At 37.1% G+C, this 21502-nt stretch overlaps 1 protein-coding gene across 2 annotated transcripts in view; it reads right to left on the minus strand.

Moving 5' to 3' along the window:
- Positions 1-21502, minus strand: part of LOC131434317 (alpha-tubulin N-acetyltransferase) — a 59879-nt gene that overhangs the window by 30892 nt on the left and 7485 nt on the right. Inside the window, exon 1 of one of the 2 annotated variants that reach the window (XM_058600985.1) lies at positions 14644-14896. The exons of the other annotated variant lie outside the window; for it this stretch is intronic. The gene's annotated coding sequence lies outside the window, so the exon portion shown is untranslated. Of the gene's footprint in view, positions 1-14643; positions 14897-21502 lie in introns of those variants that run through there. 2 annotated transcript variants of the gene reach the window in all.

Below are 21502 nucleotides of genomic sequence, written 5' to 3' on the forward strand. Positions count from 1 at the left end.
CCTCTATGACAAGACGAAACCAAACTAACGTCTTCAAGGATTATCAGTAGAATTTCAATTCTCATTCTTTCATCGACGTATTGAAAATCGGTGTCGCTTGGCTATAAAAATTCACTAAAATATGGCAAATCGAAGTAATTACATCCCAGAACTTCTTTGGAAACTAAAACTACTACAAATTCGAGCACCAACAGGTAAAAGTTATTGTGAAACCTTTTTCTGTCATTTTTATTTCTCACAGCTTCGGTTGAATATTGACACTGCATACTATGGGACTTTCACTGAAAACTGCAAATGACTAAAAGGGCAAATGAAAGAAAAGACACAATTTTGAAACCACTGTCCCGCTTATGTCATTGACTGGACATGGATTTCGTTCTCATAGTTTGCAAGCGAAGCTGAGAGTGACAGTAATTTCTTGTCATTTTCGTCTATTTTTTAGTCAATGAAAATGACTTTTATTAGCTCTGTGACAGGTTATAACAGATTTTCACTGATTTCTGAAATCACAGATACAGATTTTCAATGTGATGCAAAAACTGATTCAGATTTGTGAATCACTAGTAAAGCGGAAGTGATATCAGAAATCGAATTCATAATAAATGTTGGCCTAAAATTGTTAGCATGTAAACTATCACAATGGTCGAATGCCCGAAATCGTTAGCAAAAATAGTAAATTTTTTGTAAGTAACTAAAGCTCTCTAAAATGAAACAGTACAAGGAAAATCTTTGATTAGCCGCTCATAGTTTCAACGAAATACAAAAGTATATATGTAGAGGATTCATATTTCCTCCTGCCAACTCTGGCATTTCCAATCGATTTCTTGGCCTGCTGCGAACACGTTTCACTCGTAGCAGCCAAAATTTCTGATTACCTCACTTCGGCAAGAGTCAAGTTGAAGGAAATATGTTCGGGTCAGTCTAGCTAGGCTGTGGCCTTTGGTTGTGCTCGGGAAGCATTAGTCACTTTTCTATGGTTATCAATAGCCTAGGCAGAAGGAGCCGTAGTGCGACGAACTTTTTATGACCCCGAAGAAATCGTTTTTTTTTTGGTGTCACACTCCACGTGGATTGCATGAAGTGTTTGATATGTTAATTTATTTACTTCTGTTTTCGTGCAGGTGAAAAAATACCCAAATTGGTAAGAGAAAAGTGTTCATTAGCCGGACCTTTTCTTCACAAAAATAAATCCATTCCTTAGAAAGAGCACCGAAGGGAGAAGTAGAATATTAATAGGCATATATCAAGTTGCTTGCCATCGACCGGGTTTGTGCTTGACTCTGACTAAAAGTAGAATTGGCTCCGTAAGCCTCCTTGATTCGGCGTGATTTGTAATTAAATGGGTCTCGAGACTGGAGCCGGCTTCGACTGCGAGACACTTTCGTGTTTGTTTGAAGATACAGAAAAATAGTACAAAAGCGAAAGCTCCAACGGATGACATCAAACTAACTTGTAATTGCATTTTTTTCCCTCTTTCTAACCGAAACTTTTTACCGATTCGGTATGGGCTGGATTGCTGCGATTGGATTTCGCATCCATATGTATGATAATGGTTTTGATTTTATCCACCAACCAAACTCCGGTTCGTTAACCTCGATTTTCTGGTGATGGTGAATTTATTTGCGGAGAAGCTTAAACGGTTTCCTTTTTTTTTGTCCAAACTCAGTCATTCCGTTTTGCTGTAATTAGTTGCAAGTTAGATTAAAAGATTACGACTCATCCAAACGGGGAAGTTTTCTTTGTCAATATTAGGCTTTACTTTGTTTTGAATTGTTGGAGTCCGTATTTTAACGGATCTATAGCACGTAGCGTTGAATATACAAATCGTTTGTTTGATTATCATACATTTAATGAGCAAGAGCAAAATGATCTTCATAACCAGTGAAGTCAGTATCAGATTAACTCAATTAGCTAACAAAACAAGGTCAGCACAGCACGGTTTTGCCGTGTTCGGTTGAATCTGCAGCGTTAATTTCTGCTAGCACGGTCGGTAAAATGCCGGCAATTATCTGGATCATGGTAAAAGTACGCCGACGCACACGAAAAGCCCACAAGCTCGCACGCGCGACATGTTGCACCCGCTATATTATAATAAAGCAAGCGTGAATCAGAGCACATCACTTTCTGCAGTACAGGTTCAACACAGGCCAGTTGTTCGGTAAGTTTGGTTCGGCATGGTCTAACGATATATTCGAGCGAATCAGAAATTTCCCTTTTATTGCGATTGGCGTTCGAATTCTGCATGTTTCCAAGGTACAGAAATGTGTGTTTTTTTTCCTTCTCTTCAATCCACGTTAGCCACGCATTTTATCTGAATCGAGATGAAGCCAAATGATTTGGCTCTGCTATTACGATGGCCTTATTTTTAATTTTCCATTTAATCTTTTGCCAGATTGTGCGGGAAGTACTCGAAGCAGGAAAAAAAGAGAAAATTACGCTAATGTTTCACGTGCAATTTCTTTCTGGTTAGGACTTGGCTATATGCTGATCTAGCGGTACAGAATGGTGTTCTCTCATGCACGTTTTTTCGTTTTGTTTATGTTCGTTGCCAACAATGTTTCTATCATTCTAGCTTCCGATAGGAAATGCAAGGTGGAAGAAGTTTTGATTTATTATCCATGTTTGCGAAACAGCTGGGTAGCTTTAATCTGCACACTCGTACGGCATGTGGAGAAAGAAATCCTACTTAGAAATACGCATTGAAATTATGCGTTCATTCAAAGACGATGAAAAATTGTCAACAGAATGAGCTTTAACGGTAAAGTTGATTAAGATAATTCAAGTTTCTGTATCGCATTACATTGTGACGGGTTGTTTAAAAGGTTTCCCTAAACATTCTGAAGTTGCTATTATCCCAACACAAATCGCAATATTAAAACTAAAACTAAAGGAGAGCAAATGAGAATGTTTAGTCTACTTAACGGAAGGCGACCGACTCATCAGACTTTTTCTCAATATGTCATGCAGCCAACATCGTATCATATTTTATATCAGATGTTCAACTAATCTTCGAATAAATATACGTTTAAATTAAGGATGTAGAAGTTTTAGTTTTCGCATGCCATTTGACAGTTTCAGTACTACCAAAACGTTTGATTATTCCCGAACAGTTGGCCCTCAAGTCATGACACTTGGCCCTCCAGGCCAATTTTTACTAGTCGGTTTTTCAAGTGATTGCATAACCTTTTTATATGAGAAAGGTAAAAATCATCGATCAGAAAACAAAACTCACAGCAGAAAAGTTCAGTACGATACTCACTGAAACTGATTTCGCATGGCAAAAAATCAGTTGTAAAAAGTTCACTAGCGAACATTCTGCTTGATGATATTCAAGAATAAAGTTCTCACATTGAATATATCTGATATGATTCTCGAACAGAAGATTTTTGGGAGATTAATTTTCATAGCCGTTGTTCCGTCTTTGCAGAGTACATAATGAATAAATTCGCCGATGAACAAAAATTCATTGAATCATTCTGAAAATGTTCAGTGTGCGTAAGGTGGTTGATAAGTGGAGCAATTGTAGTGATTTAATTGAAATTTATTCGGTACTACATCATTAATAAAAACAGCAAGTTCTGAGATTAATAATAGTTTTTATAAAACATAAATAAAAAAGCCATGTCATGCCATTTAGCTTGTATAACGTACGAAGAAGTAACAGGAGCGCAGACTATCGATATGCCAATTCAAACGCGCCTTTCAAACACTGCGCCTACTGTGTGTTCGAGATTTGCTGACAAGTTAAATACGTCGGAGTTATTCTTGATTCAAAACTGAATTGGTCTGCTCACATTGACTTCAGGATTAAAAGAGCTTGCATGGCTTTCGGCCAATTCAGACGAGCTTTTGGAAAATCATGGGAACTCAAACCCAGATACATTCATTGGATTTACACAACTATTGTTAGACCAATTTTAGCATATGGTTGTCTTGTACGGTGGCAGAAAGGAGAAGTCGCGACAGTTCAGCCAAAGCTAAATCATCTCCAAAGGATGGTCCTAATGGCGATGACAGGAGCATTCACGACAACTCCTACTGCTGCTCTAGAGGCGCTACTGTGCATTAAACCACTTCATGTGTTCCTAAAACAAGAAGCATTATCTTGTGCATACCGTCTTAAGGTTACAGGGCTTTGGAACAGTAACCTATTAGATAATGCTACCAGCCACACTCGCTTGTGGTCTCAAATGGTTACGTGGGATGAGTATTTACTCGCTCCTAGTGACCTAACTCTCACATGCAGTTTTCCTTTCAAAACATTCAATGTGAGCTATCCTCTTCTTGTGGAATGGTTGTCTACCGTCGTGAAACGAGGCTGGAGCAGTCTCATTCACTTGGTAGATACTGTACTGTGTTCCAAGCAGAAATCTACGCGATTCTGTGTGGAGTACAATCGGCACTTCAGCAGAGGATCTGTGGTAAACGAATTTATTTTTGTTCCGACAGTCAGGCAGCCTTAAAAGCACTCAGTTCGAATGATTCACGGTCGAATCTAGTGATCGCATGTCGAACTCTAATTGAAGACTTCAGCATTTCAAATGCTGTTTACTTCTTATGGGTACCCGGCCACTCTGGTATTACTGGAAATGAATGGGCTGATGAGTTGGCTAGAGCTGGTGCAACGAATGATTTCGTTGGTCCTGAACCAGCTTTACCACTTTCAACTAGTTGGATAAAGCACAAGATTCGTTCTTGGGCTGCATCCAAACATGCCAGCTACTGGCGCAGCTTGCAAACTTGCGCTCAGACAAAAGCATTTTTACCAGATTTAAATCTGAAAATGTCAAAGTGTCTACTGCATTTTTCCAAGCACCATTGCTGTATTCTGGGCAGAGCTCTGACTGGACAATGCAAACTCAATTATCACATGGCTACTATTCAACGTGCTGAGTATTATTCGTGTGATTTGTGTGAATGCGATTACGGTACTTCATATCATCTGATATGCAACTGTCCCGCATTGACGCAACTACGTATCCGGGTTTTTGGTTCTCCATACATGGTTGAGTTTGTGTATGCGGAGCTAAAATTAAACGATATTCTCTCGTTTCTCACCCAATGTGGTAAGGAGCTATAGTCAGAAGGGTTCATCGTTCTTCCTGGAGTGAGTGCATTCTTTCTGTATTCACCTTAAATAGGGTTTAACAGATTGTTTGGCATCCTTTAGGGGGTACCAAATTTACTTCTGCTTTTTTGTGTTTTTGTGTCGTCAATTTTTCCCATCCTCCTAGTCCAACTCTTACCATTTCCTTTCAATCCTTCCCTCTTACATATCGGGAAATTTATGGCAAGGCACAAATTTCCAAATATCAAAGGGAACGTGCCATTTGAGCCAATTTGGTTTGATTTCTGATAGGATTTTACCCAAATTATCGACACCATTATGTAGTTTCAACATTAAGCTACAATTCCCAATTTGTGATCTTGAAAAATATGCATTAGTTTTCGTTCGCGATAAAAAAATCTAAATTTTCAAAAACCTAGGGATTAGACCGGATACCTTATAAGGCGGATTTGGAATTCTTGGAAATTGAACAAACACCCATTATATCTTGCCTTTTTCCCAATTTAGCTCAACCGTTGTGTGGCTTTAACCATCAGCTAAAACTCTCAATTTGTGATTTGAAAAAATAAGCAATAGTTTTCGTTGCAAGTCGCGATGAAGTGACCAACCCTAAATCCATAAATATACACGGAAAGAAATCCGTCACTGCCGTAATGATTAGAAAATCCTGAAACCAATAATTTTGTTACATTTTGTATGAATATATCTGAATGTATTTCAGCATATTTGATGTGACTGTTGTTGTTAAAATAATATTTCAAGAGCTATAGCGTAAACCGAAAAAAATGGACTGTGAATTTGGAAAGTCAACTAACAAAAGTCTGAAATTCTTTCGTTCAACCACTTTGATTTATTTGTTTCACAGATAAAGCAACACAAGCTGTATAGATTCACCTAAATTTATGTTTTGAAAGTACAAAAGAAAGAATTAATAAGGGGTATTTGCAAGACTTCGAGAGTGTTTTCATGCAGTTCGTTCTTGTGTTTAAATTCTGAAATACAAAATCAAAACTGGAACGCCTGAGTTTATGTTGCAAAGATTACCATCGTAGTAGAAACATACCTGAAGTTATACCAAACAACGTAAAGTGTGTTACGCTTAAATTTCAGCGAAATCAGTCCAAATGGATCATGATCCGAGAAATTTTAATCATGATATATTATCATAACATGAAAATATACTATTCTCCCCAAATCATGACTCATTTTTCTCATTTTTAGATTCGGAATTTTGTCCGTGTAGGATTTTTTAAGACGTAACAATGATTGTTATTTGTATGAGTATTCACCGAAAAACTTAACATTAGATTTTTTTTATCAAATCTGCTAATAATAAACTTTATCTGTAGAATAACTGTCATAAAGCTTGCTTCATTTAGAATTGGAACAAACTTTCGCTCATATTGTGGCACTCCTGGTGGACGGATTTGGAAGTTCTTGGCGCCCACGTGTCGGAAATTTCGTCAGCTCCACGTATGATTTTTGACATTCTGCAAATCGACTGTACTTTTTAAGCAATCAACATGGAAGCCGAAAGAAGGGGAAAAATTGTGCACAGTTATTTGGAAAATCCATTGTGGTCTGCATCTAGGCTAGCCAAACAGCTGGAATTTCCTAGAAATACCGTATGGCGCGTTATCAAACGGTATAAGGAAGCATTGGCGACGATTCGGAAGCCTCAAGCCAATCGTCGGAGTGGAACTGTCGACCGGAAACTGCGTGGTCAGATTTTGAAAACGATTAAGAGGAATCCTAATCTGTCGGACCGTGATTTGGCCAGAAAATTCGGTGCTGCCCATAGTACCGTGAGGAGAACTCGACTCCGAGAAGGAATCAAGTCGTATCGAGCTAGCAAACAGCCAAATCGGACCATAAAACAGAATAGTGTGGTCAAAATTCGGAAACTATATGACCGGGTGCTGACCAAGTTCGACGGGTGTCTTCTGATGGACAATGAAACCTATGTCAAGGCTGACTTTGGGAAAATCCCAGGTCAAAAATTTTACTTGGCGACGGCTCGGGGGGATGTTCCAGCCAAATTTAAATTTGTTTTTGCTGATAAATTTGCAAGAAAATTTATGATATGGCAGGGCATTTGCAGCTGTGGCAAAAAAACGTCAGTTTTCGTTACAAATAAGACAATGACATCGGAACTATGCCAAAATGAGTGTCTCCTAAAACGATTTTTTCCGTTCTCTCGATCCCACGACCATCCCGTAATGTTTTGGCCAGATTTGGCAAGCTGTCATTACAGCAAAGTCGTTCAAGAATGGTATGCAGAGAAAGGGGTCCAGTTTGTTCCGAAAAACCTTAACCCACCCAACTGACCCCAGTTCCGCCCTATTGAGAAATACTGGGCAATCATGAAGAGGAGACTCAAGGCAAAGAGAAAGGTTGTCAAAGACATCAATCAGCTGCCGACCTAGTGGAATAAGATAGCTAAAACGATGGACGAAGAAGGTGTGCGCCGCCTAATGAGCCGTGTTACAGGAAAAATTCGAGAATTCCTTCGAAACCGTGATGAATAATTTTATCCGTATTTTTTCTTAAAAGTATGAAGAAAACGCTACATGTGTATAAAAAAGATCTTGAATTCAATAATAAATAACTGAAATACAGGCAATTATCTTTGTTCCAATTTTATCTGAAGCAAGCTTTACTCGATCGGACTCAAACAATTCGGTATTCGAGTAAAAAACGGTATCACTTCCAAAGTATTTGAATCGATTAAATCATTCGTCTCGCGGTAGCAACGAAAAAAAAACAATGCGATAAGAACAGGTGGATTGATAAAAAACATTTGTTCATTGTCAAGGTATTTGCACTGTGACCAGTTGGTTCATGTTGATGCTCTCTTTCCAAACCTATATCACTTCGTTTCAATAAGCCAAAACCGACAATCCATCCATCTGGGAGCAGAAGCCGCCGATAATAGCATTGTGGTTCGGTGTGACCCATTCTCCTACTTATCGCGCCCTGGTAGGCACAAAACTATTCAACAAACTGTATCTTTTGCTCCACTCGGTTACGGTTCAAGCCTCGGAGGTTTACCAACCAGCAGCTAACTGCTTGGGCTACATCATTCAGTAATAGCCGTTCAACCGAGAAGGTTGTGTATAGAAGCGTACAGTTTAACAACGCTGGTTAGTTTACACGCGTTAAATACGACAACGGTTGAACTACAGGTAGAGACCTGTTGGCAGCAGCCGTTAAAACGTATAATCGTGCTGCATAAGAGAGCCCTAGTGCTGGGCCAAGCTGGTGAAGGAAACAACAAAGGGCGTTTCCCAAGCTCTACCCAGGCCACAATACACAGCCACAAGTGCTGAGCAAGAGAGTGCAAAGGCACATCGAAGAAGGAGAGTGCAAAGGCACATAGAAGCAGGAGAGTGCAAAGGCACACCGGTGCGAAGGCACTTCGGTGCAGAAGCATATCGGTGCGGAGCACTAGGAAGAAGGAGACAAGACAACTCGGTCTTTCCACTGCCATACAACACGCAGGTATACACCGGTGACCTGCGCTGGTTACAGCTGGCGAAGACGAAAGCAAATCGGAATTCGAGTGGTGCTGGATGTCAGGTAGCAGTAGCATCACATCCAACAATCAGCATCCAACAAGAACATCTAGAGCAACGAGGATCTACACGGCAGTGCAACGGAGATAGACAACAATTTCAAGGTAGAAGATTTTTCTTTTCCTTTTGATTGAGTACTGTGTAGTGTTGGTTTCAAATTTTATTTTAAAGTTTAGTTAAAAAATTTTAATGTAATGGATGAATCCATGGACGTAAATCCTAGCATGAATCCGATACCCCCACGAACGAAAAAATATCAGGAGAGCTCTTCTGGGCCTTGGATAGTCTTTTTTAGACGTATATCAAAGCCATTAAACATTTTACAAATTTCTAAAGGTTTGACATCACGATACTCTTCAATCAAAGAGATCATAAAAGTAAATAACGATAAAATTCGTGTTGTGGTAAATAGTTTGAAACACGCGAATGATATTGTCTCTTCGGAACATTTCATTAAAGAGTATAAAGTTTACATACCCTCCAAAGATGTCGAAATTGACGGTGTTGTTACCGAAGCGAGTCTTTCGGTAGATGATTTACTCAAGCATGGTGTTGGTCGTTTCAAGAACTCTATGCTTGAGGGTGTGAAAATACTGGAGTGCAAACAACTGTACTCAGTAGTTCATGAAGAGGGAAAGAAAGTTTATCGCCCATCAGACTCGTTTCGAGTGACATTTGCCGGGTCTGCGTTGCCGTCCCATGTCTATGTCGATAAAATTCGCCTCCCTGTTCGGCTTTTTGTTCCAAATGTAATGAATTGTACGAACTGCAAAAAATTCGGCCACACAGCTACTTACTGTAGTAATAAACCAAAATGTATTAAGTGTGAAGGGCCTCATAAAGATAATGATTGCAACAAGGAAATTGAAAAATGTATTTATTGTGGAGAAAGTCCTCATGAGGATATTTCAGTATGCACTGCATTTAAAGTACACAAAGACAAAATTAAGCTTTCTTTAAAAGCACGGTCTAAGCGCACATATGCAGAAATGCTTAAAACGGTCATTGATGTCCCCCCTTTGGAAACCGAAAACGGGTTTTCAAATCTAGAGGAACCAGAGGACTCTGACTCTGACGAAAATAGTGAAGGTAATTCGTTTATCACTACCCAAGGGTCAGTTAAGAGAAAGAAGTCTTCTTCCAAATTACCAAAAAAGACACCTAAAATTTCATCTTCAAAAAAAGATCCCCGTGTTAAACAAAAAAAGTCAAAACCAAAGACTGTGCCTCCTGGTTTGTCAAATTCACAAACCAATCCAGGATCTAGCACAGAAAAAGGTAATAATCCTGTGGGTTCTATTTCACAGCCACCAACAGGATTACTGAAGTTTTCGGAAATTGTTGAATGGATTTTCTCAGCATTCAATATATCTGAACCCTTAAAGACCCTCATAATGGCATTCCTTCCAATAGCTAGAAATTTTTTGAAGCAGTTATCAGCTCAATGGCCAATTGTCTCAGGTTTTGTATCTTTTGATGGATAATTTATCACCCGTCGCAAATGATACAATCACTGTCCTGCAGTGGAATTGTCGAAGTATCATGCCAAAACTTGATTCATTTAAAATTTTATTGCATAGCCAAAAATGTGATGTATTTGCTTTATGCGAAACATGGCTTACTTCAAACATAGCTTTAAATTTTAATGATTTTAACATTATACGTCTCGATAGAGACTCTCCGTATGGTGGAGTGCTTTTGGGAATTAAGAAATGCTATTCCTTTTATAGATTAAACATCCCTTCAACTTCTAGTATAGAAGTTGTTGCTTGCCAAATAAACATTAAAGGCAAAGATATTTGCATAGCTTCGGTTTATATTCCTCCAAAAGCACAAGTTGGACAGCGACAGCTTAATGAAATGGTTGAAGCCCTTCCTGCTCCACGATTGATTCTGGGGGATTTAAATTCGCACGGAATGATGTGGGGTTCCGTTTACAATGATAGCAGATCATCTTTAATACAAAACATTTGTGACAATTTTAGCATGACGGTATTAAATATGGGTAGCATGACACGGATCCCAAGACCTCCTGCACGCCCAAGTGCATTAGATCTATCTCTTTGCTCAACATCAATTCGACTAGATTGCACCTGGAAAATATTGCCTGATTTACACGGTAGCGATCATTTACCAATCATCATCTCAATTAGCAATAGCAATTGCATTGCTACTTCAGCTAGTATTCCATATGATTTGACAAAAAATATCGACTGGATTAAATACCAAAGTAGTATCTCTAGTATTTTGAATTCAATGGAAGAGCTCCCTCCACTTGAAGAATATGACTTCCTCATTTGTTCGATTCTGGAGGCAGCAGAACAATCCCAAACTAAACGCTTTCCTGGGCCAACGACTAACAGAAGGCCTCCCAACCCCTGGTGGGACAAAGAGTGCTCAGAGGCTAAACTCGCAAAACAAAATGCTTGCAAGACGTTTCTAAAACGGGGAGGAGGAACTCCTCAGAATTTTGAAAAACTTATGGTTTTAGAAACCAAGTACAAGAGCATACTTCGAGCCAAAAAATGTAGCTATTGGAGACATTTTGTCGAAGGTTTGTCAAGAGATACCTCAATGAGCACTCTTTGGAACACGGCCAGACGAATGAGGAATCGTAACGTGGGCAATGAGAGTGATGAATACTCGAACCGATGGATATTTGACTTTGCTAGGAAAGTTTGCCCAGATTCTGTTCCTACGCAGAGCATTATAAGGGAATCTCCTCCAAATAATGGTTTTATTAATAACCCATTTTCAATGATGGAATTTTCTATAGCACTCTTGTCTTGTAACAATAACGCCCCTGGGTTGGACAGAATTAAATTCAACTTGGTGAAGAATCTGCCCGACCTCGCAAAAAGACGTTTGTTGGAATTGTTCAACAAGTTTCTTGAGCAAAATATTGTTCCACCTGACTGGAGGCAAGTGAAAATTATCGCCATTCAAAAGCCGGGGAACCAGCTTCCAATCACAACTCATATAGACCCATTGCAAAAATTATTCTACGACGTCTCGACACTTGGGTCGAGACGAACGGTTTGTTGTCAGATACTCAGTTTGGCTTCCGTAGAAATAAAGGGACGAATGATTGCCTTGCATTACTTTCGTCTGACATCCAAATTGCCTTCGCTCAAAAGCAACAAATGGCATCTGTATTTTTAGACATTAAAGGAGCATTTGATTCAGTTTCCATTGATGTTCTTTCAGACAAGCTCCACCAACATGGACTCCCAGCGGTTATAAATAATTATTTGCACAACCTTTTGTCAGAGAAACGCATGCATTTTTCATATGGCGATTTGACAACATTCAGAATTAGCTACATGGGTCTACCGCAAGGCTCATGCCTCAGTCCGCTCCTTTATAATTTTTACGTGAATGACATTGACAGCTGTCTTGTAACCCCATGTACACTAAGACAATTGGCAGATGATGGCGTGGTTTCAGTTACTGGACCCAAAGCTATTGATCTGCATAAACCATTGCAAGATACCTTAGATAACTTGTCCGTTTGGGCTGTTCATCTTGGTATCGAATTCTCTGCGGAGAAAACAGAGTTAGTCGTCTTTTCAAGAAAGCATGATCCCGCGCAGCTTCAGCTCCATATGATGGGAAGAATAATCGAACAGGTTTTGACTTTCAAATACCTCGGGGTGTGGTTCGATTCCAAATGCACGTGGGGAGGACACATTAGGTATCTGATAACGAAATGCCAACAAAGAGTAAATTTTCTTCGAACAATAACAGGATCTTGGTGGGGTGCTCATCCGCAAGATCTAATAAAATTGTATCAAACAACGATACTTTCAGTGATGGAATATGGATGCGTTTGTTTTCGTTCCGCTGCAAACTCTCATATTATCAAACTTGAGCGAATTCAGTACCGTTGTTTGCGAATTGCCTTAGGCTGCATGCATTCAACACATACAATGAGTCTTGAAGTTCTGGCGGGAGTTCTTCCATTAAAAGATCGATTTTGGGAGCTTTCATCACGCCTGCTAATAAGATGTGAGGTGCTGAATCCCATGGTAATTAATAATTTCGAACGACTAGTCGAGCTTCGATCTCAAACAAAATTCATGACAGTATATTTTAACCATATGTCACAGGAAATCAACCCTTCAAGATATATTCCTATCCGTGTCAGCCTCCTAAATGTCCCTGACTCAACTTTATTTTTCGATACATCCATGCAGCGCGAAGTGCGTGGAATCCCGGATCACCTACGCTCGACGGAAATCCCGAAAATATTTTCAAGTAAGTTCAGGCATATTGACTCTGAGAAAATGTTTTACACGGACGGATCGCGAATTGAAGAAGCGACAGGGTTTGGTATGTTCAACAATAATGTTTCGGCCTCATTTAGGCTTCAAGAACCTGCATCTGTTTATATAGCAGAGCTAGCAGCAGTTCATTATAGTTTGAGTGTAATCGTCACATTATCTCCAAACCATTATTTCCTCTTCACAGATAGTCTGAGTGCAATTGAAGCCATTCGCTCTAACATGACTGGCAAGACTGAACCGTTTTTCCTGGGCAAAATAAAACAGTGCCTGAACGACATATTGAACAATAATTATCTAATCACTATAGTCTGGGTCCCGGCTCATTGCTCCATTCCTGGCAATGAAAGAGCCGATATTTTAGTCAAACGTGGTGCTATTGAGGGTGAAATTTATGAGCGACCGATTGCTTTCAACGAATTCTATAGCTCGTCTCGCCAAAGAACACTTGCCAGCTGGCAAGCTTCTTGGGATAGAGATGATCTGGGTCGGTGGATGCACTCAATTATTCCGAATATATCGACAAAGGCATGGTTCAGGGGACTGGATGTGAGTAGGGATTTCATTCGTGTGATGTCCAGACTCATGTCCAATCACTACACGTTAGATGCACATCTCCTTCGAATTGGGCTCTCCGAGACTAATCATTGTGCTTGCGGAGAAGGCTATCGGGATATTGATCATGTCGTTTGGACATGCGTGGAGTATCGTGATGTCAGATCTCAACTAATAAATTCTTTGCGTACCCAAGGTAAACTATCCAATATCCCAGTTCGAGACATTCTTGCTTGTCGTGACCTTTCATACATGAAACTTATTTATCATTTCATAAAGAAAATTGGAGTTTCAATTTAATAAAGGCCCCTTTTAAGACTTAGCTCTGATCCCAGCTGCGTCCATGAGTTCAACCAATAGCTAAATTAGAATAAAAATTATGTAATGATACAAACAAACTCGAAACAGTTTATGAAATTATCAACAAAATGTCAAAAAAAACAGCTTATTTTATAATTTATAGAAGGTAATCGTTTGGTTCAAATAATATTTCCGAGTAGATTTCATAATTAATGACGAGTTACCTAAGATGATATTTAAGCTATAAGAGAATATGTTTTAATAAATTCAAAACGTTGTGACTATATTAGAATTAAATTAGGATAAGAATATTATGTAAAAGTGATGCTACGGCGAAGAAAAACTTATGTAAACTGCCTTAAGAAATAAACGTATTTATGAAAAAAAAAACTGCTTGGGCTTGGAATTGCAACCGAACCAATTGACGGTCGTCGGCAGGCACCACTCTAGTCGTCTTAATGCTTCGCTATGAGTCATCATCCAGCACTATGTAGTATGTACAGAGATTTCTTTTGCGCAAAGCTTCAAGACCGGACCAAAAGCACATGAAAACAGCCATCCAATAAAGCACCTTCACACAACACGCGCGCACTGATTTACTCTCCGATTACGCTATACTGAAGAAATGAACGTTCCGACATTGGTTTCTTCAGCACGATGGCAACTAATAGGCACAAGTTCCTCGTGGTTGTGTCATCGTTGGATACGTTCACTTTTTTGGTTTTTGCTGTGTTTGCAAATATGTCACGAATAGCTAAGCCGGGAGTGTAGGGGGAACATAAACAAAACTGTAGTAACCCCCCTTCAAATAGTAGTACAATAAACTAAGGCTCTTGAGAAGAGCACCAAACTGGGAACTAACCTTTTCGTTCAACGTCTGACTATGTTCTGTTCGTAGCTCACGTTTTGCAGCAAATTCGAACCATCGCATCGCAGTGCTCGGCGACGTGTGTTCTCCCGCTTGCTTCGATCCCCCAACGAAGAGAATCCAATCAATCTCTCTGTTTTGTATAGTACGAGCTGCTAGTAAACAGTAGTTGGATTCGTATTATTTTGAACCTCTCACAAATACGTCGGCAGTATAAACAAACGAATTGCTATGCAAGATACTGAACCATTTATCCATGCTGGGCTGCTGGTGGGTTGAGGTAAAAATATATCGCATCAAAATCACCTAAAAAAAGGCAGGCGACAAAGCGAACGACAAAGAGAATTGAATGAACTGACCACAAAATATTTTGATAGCCCGTTTTTTTTATCCGCACAAAGAAAAATCCTTTCAAATATAAATCGATCTCGTTTCAATTTGTTCCAATCAACACCTCGTACATCGCGAAACTGCATCAAATATCGATTTCAGTATACTTGGGTTGCATTTCGTTCCGGCTCCAACGTCGTTCGATAGCCATGAGTCACGAAATGAAACGAAGTTTCGCATCATGACGCCTTCTGCCTTTGCAACATGATCGTGAATCTGTGCGGTGACCATAACGCCATCGAACAGCAAGGTCAACTCGCTAGTACCGGTCGTTACGTCAGTTAGTTAGTTGTCGTCTGCCCACGTAAAGTTAAAGGCTGATGGTCGGACAGGGTTTTCTCGGAATGACGCGATCGTAATTCTAAAGGAAAAGTAGCTGCACGATATTCAGTAAGTTGATCAAATGGTGATCCTAAGCTCTAAATATGTGCTGAGTAGATTTTTCATCTTTTTCCTGTTTTTCGTTTTCACTTAATATAATAAAAAATAAATAAAAATATTTCGTAAAATTTCATCATTTTTCATGCACTTCATTGGAGCAGGAAATTGAATATAAAATTATTTCACAGTACTTCAGTTTTGAATATAGAGCCCCAAGTAGCAAATGTACACACTAAGATTTAATTCCTTTGTTCGGTAATATTTTTGACGAGAACTTTCGGTAATCTATAGAAATAACCGATATTTCGGTACATGGGTTTTATTTTACAACAATTATGCAAATTTTCACCGAACGATCAGTTTAACGTAAATTTTCATAGCAGAATTCTGTATTAGACATACAATTGATACGGTAAACCTGAATGGTCGCCGAATACGGTAAAAATCATACTGTCCGTTTGGTAAAGTTATCTTCCAATAACCGAACTTCTGTGAAAACTGATTGTCATGAAACTAACTGTCAAACAGTTATTAAAATATTCAGTGAGTGCCTTTTTATTAAACAAACGAAAAAAATGTTGAAGGGTTCATCGAATCGATTGAGGTACAGGTGATAAAAATTTTTAAGACATTAGAGCCACTAACAGCTTTTTGTTTACTTATAGGCAGAAAAAAATTTTGTATCACTTGTCCACTTGCTGCCAACACTAATCATTCAAGGGTAATTTTTGGTGGATTCGACGGATTGTGCAGTATTTTGGAAGGCGCTCATAATTCCGGCCAGTCGGAACATCTGACACTTTTTAAATTTCTCGTTGAAAAAAACCATTTTCTTCATTCGTTTTTGTGAATATGTGTTGTTTTTTGCAATCCGAAAATCCAGAATTTTAACCAAAGGAAAACAAACAAACAAAAATTACCGAACAATCTGTTAGATCCATTTGGTTTACAGTTTACGGTAATTGTTTGATAGTTCAGCAATTACCGAGCGATCGGTAATCAATTCAGTTACCGAACTGATTACCGAACGTTCAGCTGTTGAAAATTCGGTAAAAAATTACCGAATTCTGCGAAATTTTCTAAGTGTGTAACTTATTGAAATTTCAAGAGGTTCTACAATTGTCTTAGTATTGTTTTTTTTAATGCTAGATATGTTCAGAAAGATTTTTAAATATATTAAAATCGGTTGTGCAACTTATCACTGTTAAGTTTTACAATCCTACCGAAAAAATCACTATCAAACTATTTTAAGTACATTTAAAACAATTGTGCAGTAAATCACCAACTTGCCTACGTTGCACTAGTAGTTATAGAAGCTCTGCAAAAAATTTCACATCGTCATGTAAAAACGAAATAACTAAAACAATTGTTCAACTTAACAAAAATTTTTCAAATGGTTGTCATAATTGTATCGGACTCAATATATGCCGAAATGGCTGTATATCTCTTGTGCAGACAAAAAAGTGAAATTAGGCTCTCCGCAAGGCAAAAAATGATAAGACGAATTGAAAATCTCACAGTAAAAACTATTTTGTTGCCTCATGAAATTTTAGGTCAGTGTGTGCAGTTTTCTTCATTTTTAAAAACAACAATTCGAAACTTACAAATAAGTTGTACCAGATTTTTTTTATAAAAGTTTCAGAAATACAGCATAACATACGCAATGGGAACAAAAATCAATCAGATAATTTGTATTCGGGTTTCATCTCGCGAAAATAAATGAGCAGACCTGACATCACTTTTTAAAGATATTGAACAAAGTCCATCATAGTTGTTCTCATAGTTATATATTACCGCTTGAGCAACTTGTTTTTTGCAACTACAGCACATGAGCTCACCAAAATAATACCAACAGTGCCTATCACGAATGTCGGGTTCACTAAGATGAATGACTAAACTGTATTGTTGTTTAAGTCAACTAGTTTGATAAAATTAAAAACAAAAATTTTCTCTTTTCAATGTTGACATGTTTATATTTCCTTTTATTTGGGAAAAATAAGTCATTACGTTGGGTGAACCATTTTCTTTTCAACACACTGTTATCCTCGATGCCATATTGGAAAATATTGAAGAAAGGTTCATTTCAAGATTTTTCATATTAATTGAAACATCAATATGATTAAAATCGTCTGAAAAGGCGAATGAATGTTTGATATCGATCATATTCATTGAAGAGAATAGATTGTTATTTTCATAGAAATTAATGTGCAATCATCAAAACACGTACATTGGCGTACATTCAGACGTACGCAGAAATGCAGTTCGTTGTCGATTTCCTATTTACTAAAACATAAAAGATCAATTCTACAATATGTAGTATTACCATTTATTTAGGTGCAGAATATTTTTAAAGTTGCATGTTTGTGTTACGAGCAGTTGTATAGAAAATCAAATGTGAAACTTATTCATTAGAAATTATGTTTGCTATGTTTTTATAAACATCAATTCAATTCTTGTTTACATTACGTAGTAGTTTCCATGAGTTTCACAATTGTTTTTTCGCTGATTTAATTGCTGCATTTGTAATGGGGTTGATGCATGAGTTTCTGTATTAGTTGCACAATAATTGTGAATAAATGTTCGTGACAACGGAAAAACTTAAAGATATGTTGCACAACACAGAAAAATTGCGCTTTTTTCCATAACACAGCATTTACTACAATAGTAATATAACTAATTTGATAAATTGCACAATCTGTAGGAAAATACAGGACAGCAACTTAACGTGCTACGTGGGAGAAATTCCACTGCAAATTTAACAGCTTTTTTAAATTTTAAATTGCATCATCAATTTGCCCTTTTTACTCTAGCCTTACTTTAGAGAAGGGACTAAGCCAAAACCGCTTGAAAATTCTACAGTATATGTTTCTGAAACGGTGAGTACGATTCTATCGATTTGATGATTTCTGCAATGTTTAGGTAATTCTAAGGACTATGTAAAGGAAGTAGACGATTTTTAAATTGTAATGCTAGTATAAAAATTGTAGGTATTATTAAATAATAAGAAACGGTTAATAAATGCTACTTTCGAACATTGTATGAAAACATTGTAAAAATTCTTTCGCGTAAAAAACTTTTTTTTATAATGAACTCAAACAACCATCCGAAAATCGTTACAAAAATAAAAATTTCCCAATTTTTTTTCAAATCGCTGTACTCCCAAAGCTCCGTTTACGTAAACTTTTTTTACGTTACCTCTTTTTACGTAAGTCTTTTTACGAACAAAATCCCAAATAACGTAAACATTTTTTAAGAATTTACTTCATAAAAAGTGTTTTTTCATACAATGAAAATCATTTTTGGATCATTTATATTCCATGGAAATTACTACAATATGGGTATTTTTGGAATCGCATTTGTTTAGCAGCATTTGTTCAGCAGCTTCAACAGTCTTGATAATCTAAAACTAATTTGACTGGTATTTTAGTATTTTTACTAAATCCGAAAACCATTCTGAAAATATGCATTTTGTGAAGGTATTCAAAAAATTACAGTAATAATCAAAAGGGTTTTCAAGGAATAGCCGCCATCTTGGAATTCAGGACTATCTCAAACATAGTTTTCCTAAATTTACTCATCAAACCCGTTTCAAAACTACCCATATTGTAAGGGTTTTTTGAGGAATATCAATTACCCGCCATCTAGTCGCCATCTTGGAATTCAGGACTACTTCAAACATCGTTTTCCGACATGTACTTATCAAACCTGTTCTGATAATACCCATATTCTGATGATTTGTATCGAACATCGATGAACCGGAAGTCGCCATATTGGAAATTGAAGCTACTTAGAACATCTTTTTCCTGCAAAAACTGATAATTTTCGTTCCATAATCATCCAATATATTATACATATCCAATAATACATAAACATAAGGAAAACTTTTTTACGTCATAATTTCATTTACGAACCCCCGATTATTACGTAAATGGAGGTTTGGATGTATTTCGAGAATGGTAGCATATACAAAAATTTTGATTAACATCGTTTAAATTGAAAATTTACCGTTTTTTCATAAAATAAAAAAAAAACAAATAAAAGAAATTCACGATTTTCAAAAATTTATATTAGTTTGAAAATTATATTTCTCTATTCTACAAATTTGACAGTATTTTACTTTGTGCTTCAAAAGCTTCCGAAATCGAAAAAATTTTCAATGCCAAAAGTCTTAGAATTGCATGAATTTTTTTTACTTAGAAAAAAATCTCAAAATTTTTCCCAGTCCCAGAAAGTTCTTAAAAACATTTTTTTTTAGATAACACTACATCTCAAAGTTTCATGGATCTTAAGATTTTTGGCATCATTTGGTGCTTTTTCAACATCGAAAATTTTCAAACTTTAACCCATGTCCGATATAGCTCAAATTTTGCATGAGGACTTTTTTTGAGGTGCTTAAACTTTTGAGCACTAGACGAAATTAGATTTGATCCCAAAATATTGGCACCCTAAAAATATATATACACTAAAGTCTCTTTTTACACGTTTTTTTTCGCACGGTTTTTTTATACACGGCTTTTTTTACACGGATTCCGGAATTAACACGGTTTTTATTTACACGATTTTCGCAATTAACACGGTTTCTAATGAGTGTTTAAAAACCACTGTCATTTGTTTTTTGAGAAAAAAAAATTAAAAGAGGGGACAGGTTGTCTGTAAGAAAACGATTATGAGAGCTAATTTAAAGTTTGAAAGTTAACTAAAATCATTCACTCAACAATTCACGAGATCATTGACTGTCGTTCCATAAAATGATTAATCAGTCTTCAGATCTTCAATCGCTGTTGTAAATTACACGACAACGTCTCTTTCGCTCAGTTGTGGTGTATGATGTCAGCATCGCCATTGATATAATCGAGAATTTCGCAGCGTTGAAGAACTAGTCGGATTTACTAATCTCGTCAACTCTTCGTCATATCAAACAGTACAGTATTTTATACCCATTTGAATTCTATAGCTTTAGTAGTATTACGATTTACGCCGATGAAATGAGTTTCTTCAGCATGACACATAGTAATACCTTTTCTAATTTGATCCATATTCATCTCTATGAATTCTTCCCCTTTGATTCTATCGCTGCGTGCATAGATCTTCACCCAATACCTATGTCTTCCCACTCAGTTTAGTTGAGAATGACTGTTAAGATCGTTAGTGTTTAAAACACATCGCATGGAATTATTACGTCAAATTTTCAACGCGTTTTTTTTTTGCACGGTTTCCGCAATTAATACGGTTTTCTTTTACAAGGATTTTTTTAACAAGGTACGTAACCCCCGTGTAAAACGGGACCTGAGTGTATATATATAAATATAATATATATATATATATATATATATATATATATATATATATATATATATATATATATATATATATATATATATATATATATATATATATATATATATATATATATATATATATATATATATATATATATATCTCCGGAACCAGAAGTCACAGTCATTTGATCTTCGAATTTAATGAATGGCCCTATAGTAGCTTTCAAACGAGTCTAAATTTGTTAAAATCTATATTCTGCCATCTCTGAGAGAATTGAGCAATAATAATATCTTCGAAAAGTGCACACACACATACACACAGACATTTTCCGATCCGTCGAACTGAGTCGAATGGTATATAACACTATGGGTATCCGAGGCTCCGTTCGAAAGCCGGTTTTTCCAGCAATTCTAATACCTTTCTATAGAGAAAGGCAAAAAGCAAACTTATGATGCAAATTGTCTCTTTTGAGGTGCCAAATTTGAGCCAAATAAAAAAATACAAGAAAAAATCGACCTTCGATTTCATATGAGATTGCTCCTACTTTCGAAGTAAATCCAAGCGTTAATTTAAATATTCAGTCTTATTTATTGAAAAACGTGCTTAATCCACCTATCAGTGAGATGATACCTTTTTTTATCAATCCGCATGTATTTTTTTCATGAATATTCTTCGGTTTTCATGACATTATTTTAATGACCGTCGTTTTAAGCTGCAATTGGACATTTTAATCACTCATTACTCTATCTAAAAAGGTTACAATCGATTAAACTTTTCATGATATGTCGAAGTGAGTTCCACT

Source organism: Malaya genurostris, chromosome 3 (genome assembly GCF_030247185.1).
Source record: "Malaya genurostris strain Urasoe2022 chromosome 3, Malgen_1.1, whole genome shotgun sequence".
Lineage (NCBI taxonomy): Eukaryota > Metazoa > Arthropoda > Insecta > Diptera > Culicidae > Malaya > Malaya genurostris.